Raw genomic sequence first — 6,030 nt, forward strand, 5'->3', positions numbered from 1 at the left:
ATCTGAATAGTAAAAAAAAAAAAAAAAGCTTGCTCTTCACACAGGCCATCTGTTGTGATGCGTACTAATGTCACTCATTATACAGGGGACAAACACTTTTTTAAGATGCATTATGTTTACTGTTTATACTGTTTTAGAAAAAAAATGTAAATTGCACTGAAGTTCCCTGAAATTGTGAGGAATTTTTTTTAAATCGATGCATACCAAAAAAAGGAAAAGAAAAAGTCACTATAAACATGCAAGCAGCTGATGTTGGTTGTTCATGTGTTGATCTGTTATAAGGGGAGTGAAACAACTGTTTACATACTGGTTAGAATGAAAAGACAAACTTCTTATTTATAGCTGGGGGTAGTGTGTGCTGCAGCTTTGATCTGCTTTTGAGTTGTTTGGGTAGAGGGAGATTAAACCTTTTTTTTTTTTCCTTCCCCCCCCTATCGTTCTTTCTTTTAATAAAATGAAAGGTGATTGGAGCAATGTGCCGTGTGAATGGACAGTGGGGTGTTGTTTTTTTTTTTCTTTTTTTTGGGGTCTCTTAACTCTCACACTAGTGGACAACATTTCTGGACTGAAGACTTTGCTTTGAGATGCCCAGAAGTGGTTGACAATCCTTTGTCCTTTTTTTTGTTTGTTTGTTTTTTTTTTTTGTTAGAAAATATTAAAAAAAAAAGGAAAATAAAACACTGGAATGTGAAAGTATGTATTTTTATTTTTTTTTTTTTGGGAGGGGGCGCAGAAAATGTGCCAAACTGAAATGTGAACAGTTGACTTGCCATTTAAAACACGCAATGCAAATGCTTAGAATGTGATCCTTAATTACAATAAATACATCAGTGTAAGTGCAAAAGTATAATTTATATTTTATGGACATTTGGCATCAGGGTATCAGCTTAAAAATGTTGTGTGTAAAGAACATTAGACAGTGGCTGCTTGATAACTTTGGAAGTACTTTTATTAGGACCACGTGCAGCTACAAGTAAACTTTCCGATTCTGTAGCATTTCTGGATGTTTTTTCTGTCTGTGTTTACTGCAACCAAAGACCCTGGTGTAATTATTGACCTGACTTTTCTTTGAGGCTCATGTGAATATTACCAGGATCGCCTTATTTCACCTTAGAAATATTGCTAAAATGAAAATGTCATTACAGGATGCAGAAAAACTAGTTCATGCTTTTGTTACATCTAGATTAGGCTACTGTAACACTTTACTGTCTGGGTGTGCGAGTAAGTACATAAATAAGCTTCACCCCTGTTTTAATCGGTCTACACTGGCTCCCAATCAAATCTCGCATTGATTATAAAATACTACTACTGATGTATAAAGCGCTTAACAGTCTCATGCTGCAGTATCTGAGTGAACTTCTGTACAAATATGATCCCCCATGCCTACTTGAATCCCCCATGCCTACTTGAATCAAAAGGTGCAGGCTATTTGTTCGTACCTCCAAATAAAAAAGACTACAGCAGGGGGCAGAACTTTCTCTTATTTAGCCCCACAGTTATGGAACAACAATCCAGTGTCAGGACTCAGACACTCTCAGTCTCAGTGTTCAAGTCAAGTGTTTTATCAGTAGATTTTTCTTGGGTGAATGAAGCAAGATCTGGAGGAAATATGGATAAGGAGTGTTTGGTGAACTGGGATATTTGTATGCTGTCGTCCCCTCACTTTCTCACATTCACTCAGGTTTGTTGACCGTGGTGTGGTGGGTCGTCTCTTATCCCAGAGATCCCTCATGTCTGTGTTACGGTCTGGCTCTCCCTTTTAACTATGCTGCCATAGCGAGTCTTGCCGGAGGCCTACTGCACAGTGACATTAACTTTAATACAACAATAAGGACACATAATCCATATCCTTCTCTTTTCCAGTCACCCCTCTTTCTCTCTCTCCCTCTCTCTCTCTCTGTCGAGATAAACATGCTCCTGTGGTTCCAGCGACCACTGTTGCTGCCCCTCTTCCCTCCTCGGATCTGCCCACTTCGTCCTGGCCTGCCTCTGGATGGTGTTCTCTTTGATTGGAGGCCACTCTGTGCAGATGGGATGCGCTGTAGATCCATGAAATTCCGGAGTAAGAACAGGAGCTTTGAGGGTTTGGATTTGGACTGTGGTTGGTGTAGTCATCTGCGGTCTGCTGCACTAACGTGGGACTATGGTTTGCTTCTGATCATCACTGCACACCTCAACATCGTTTATCTGTAATAAATGGACATTTGGTGCCACCCAGATGAGGATGGGTTCCCTCTTGAGTCTGGTTCAGCTCAAGGTTTCTTCCTTATGCCATCTCAGGGAGTTTTTTCTTACCACAGTCGCCACCAGCTCGCTTATCAGGGACAAACTTAAACTTCAACATCTTATTCATTTTTATATCACCACATTATCTGTGTAAAGCTGCTTTGAGACAATATTAATTGTTAAAAGCGATATACAAATAAAAATGAATTGAATTGAAATAGGGTTTAGGTTTCAAGATACACTGTCACATTGTACTGCTATTATTTTGAACAATACTGTACATGTAGAGATGGTCCTTAAATGTGTTTAGCAAATTCCATTTATGTTACGCAGTCTGTAGTGAGATACATGAATTATTTGTGTTTGGAATTGAATGGCAAGTAACAGAAATTGAAAATCTACACAGGTTTCAACTAACTTGTGCTTCTTGAAGGCCCCAGACTGATGAGGTGAGGTTTAAGATGATCTTCACAAAAGACCAGACACACCAAACAGGATTGAATGGCTTTGCATTTTCTCCTGGTGCAGGAATCACAGTCTACATCTCCGGATCCTGTGTAATGGTGAGCAGCAGAAGCAGCTGGGAGTTCAGTCTTCTTTTGTTTCTCTAACTCTTCAGCCAGCATGTTGTTCCTGTATAGAACAGGCCTTGGATTAAAGATGTGTGTACGCTGAGGGCAGTGTTCTATATCAAGATCTTTCACTCCGAATCATGGAAAGCCGATCTTCATGGAGCTCGTTTTTGTGCACAGGCATGGAACAGGTTTGGGTTTCCTACTGCAAGTGAACACAAAATTTTATTTGACCACTTCTAAAGAAGTCACAACAGTTTGGAGAAGAACCCAATATCGCAGGAAAGATCAAGTGTCACAATACGTTTGTCCTTATAGTGAACTTTTTGGGTTTCAATTCTGACCCAAAGGTAGCAACACAAACAAGGGGACAACCAACTGCCTCAGTACAGCGTGTGTATATATATATATATATATATATATATATATATATATATATATATATATATATATATATACAGGGAGTGCAGAATTATTAGGCAAATGAGTATTTTGACCACATCATCCTCGTTATGCATGTTGTCTTACTCCAAGCTGTATAGGCTGGAAAGCCTACTACCAATTAAGCATATTAGGTGATGTGCATCTCTGTAATGAGAAGGGGTGTGGTCTAATGACATCAACACCCTATATCAGGTGTGCATAATTATTAGGCAACTTCCTTTCCTTTGGCAAAATGGGTCAAAAGAAGGACTTGACAGGCTCAGAAAAGTCAAAAATAGTGAGATATATTGCAGAGGGATGCAGCAGTTTTAAAATAGCCAAGCTTCTGAAGCGTGATCATCGAACAATCAAGCGTTTCATTCAAAATAGTCGACAGGGTCGCAAGAAGCGTGGAAAAACCAAGGCGCAAAATAACTGCCCGTGAACTGAGAAAAGTCAAGCGTGCAGCTGCCAAGATGCCACTTGCCACCAGTTTGGCCATATTTCAGAGCTGCAACATCACTGAGTGCCCAAAAGCACAAGGTGTGCAATACTCAGAGACATGGCCAAGGTAAGAAAGGCAGAAAGTCGACCACCACTGAACAAGACACACAAGCTGAAACGTCAAGACTGGGCCAAGAAATATCTCAAGACTGATTTTTCTAAGGTTTTATGGACTGATGAAATGAGAGTGAGTCTTGATGGGCCAGATGGATGGGCCCGTGGCTGGATTGGTAAAGGGCAGAGAGCTCCAGTCCGACTCAGACGCCAGCAAGGTGGAGGTGGAGTACTGGTTTGGGCTGGTATCATCAAAGATGAGCTTGTGGGGCCTTTTCGGGTTGAGGATGGAGTCAAGCTGAACTCCCAGTCCTACTGCCAGTTTCTGGAAGACACCTTCTTCAAGCAGTGGTACAGGAAGAAGTCTGCATCCTTCAAGAAAAACATGATTTTCATGCAGGACAATGCTCCATCACACACGCCCAAGTACTCCACAGCGTGGCTGGCAAGAAAGGGTATAAAAGAAGAAAATCTAATGATATGGCCTCCTTGTTCACCTGATCTGAACCCCATTGAGAACCTGTGGTCCATCATCAAATGTGCGATTTACAAGGAGGGAAAACAGTACACCTCTCTGAACAGTGTCTGGGAGGCTGTGGTTGCTGCTGCACGCAATGTTGATGGTGAACAGATCAAAACACTGACAGAATCCATGGATGGCAGGCTTTTGAGTGTCCTTGCAAAGAAAGGTGGCTATATTGGTCACTGATTTGTTTTTGTTTGGTTTTTGAATGTCAGACATGTATATTTGTGAATGTTGAGATGTTATATTGGTTTCACTGGTAAAAATAAATAATTGAAATGGGTATGAATTTGTTTTTTGTTAAGTTGCCTAATAATTATGCACAGTAATAGTCACCTGCACACACAGATATCCCCCTAAAATAGCTAAAACTAAAAACTACTTCCAAAAATATTCAGCTTTGATATTAATGAGTTTTTTGTGTTCATTGAGAACATGGTTGTTGTTCAAATTAAATCCTCAAATAAAATTAATCCTCAAAAATACAACTTGCCTAATAATTCTGCACTCCCTGTGTGTATATATATATATAAAAAAATATACACACGTTATTATATATAAAAACACAGAATCCTAGCATTACTGAATAAAATGCACACAGAGACAAAGTCAATGTATTAGAGAATTTTTAATGGAGCAAATAATATGGTAATGTATTTATAAATGTATTTAACATAACACAAAGGATCTTTTGTATCAGGTGTAGGAGAGGATAAATGAAAAGGGGTTCAAATATAACATTCCACACTTTACTGTCTCAACAGTGGGATGTTTTCCATTTTTTTCCTCCACGTTTTACACCACTCTGGCTTGAGGCTGTGTGGTCGTGGGTCAATCGGCTCAGCAGTTTGGTTCCTGCGGGTTTCAGCACCACCATCCCCTTTAGCAGACTTCATATGCTTTTTAGTTTTGCTTTTTTCTCAGGCTCTCAGTTGTGTGCCAGAACGATCTTGGGAAGAGCAGAACTTTTTGGCATGTTTAGAGGAATCTTTTTTTCTTGTCCTCGTCCTCACCCCGGGGTCGTTTACGCTTTACCAAATCATGATGACGACCACTCGGACCGTACAGGGCGTTATTGCCGTCATTAGGGGACTTTATGTGTCGTTTACACGAGCCGTCTGTAACGCTGGACTTTGCTTGGCTGTTAAAAAGCTTCGACTCGCATGTATCACCACTGTGCTCCGACACCGCAGGAGCTCCAACATCCTTAAGGTCGTCCCGGGGAAGCTTAGTAACGGCCTCACCATCACGAGATGACTTGCGTTGTCGTTTACATGAGCCTTTTGTAACGCTGAATTTTGTCGTTTTAGTAACAGCCTCAGACGTACCACCACTGTGCTCTGACATCAATGCAGGATGTTCAACATACAATGAACCGATCATTATTGTTTTTGCAGGAGGCTGAACGACAGGAGTTTTATCCTCAAGGTCGTCCCGGGGTGGTTTACAATTTGCAGAGTTATAATAAGGACCTCCCGGGCCGTACATTTGCTGGCGAATCATCGCTATGGTTTCATAATTGTTGTCATCATTGTCACCATCATAAGAAAACTTGCACTTATGTTTACGGTGCTCTGTTCTAACGCTGGACTTTGGCTGGTTAGTAACAGTCGCAGACGTACCACCACTGCGCTCTGACATCAATGCAGGATGTTCAATATTCGATGAATCGGTCCTTGTTGTTTTTGCTGGAGGCTGATCGACAGGAGTTACATCCTGGTTCTCAAG

The sequence above is a fragment of the Silurus meridionalis genome, chromosome 11 (genome assembly GCF_014805685.1).
Source record: "Silurus meridionalis isolate SWU-2019-XX chromosome 11, ASM1480568v1, whole genome shotgun sequence".
Classification (NCBI taxonomy): domain Eukaryota; kingdom Metazoa; phylum Chordata; class Actinopteri; order Siluriformes; family Siluridae; genus Silurus; species Silurus meridionalis.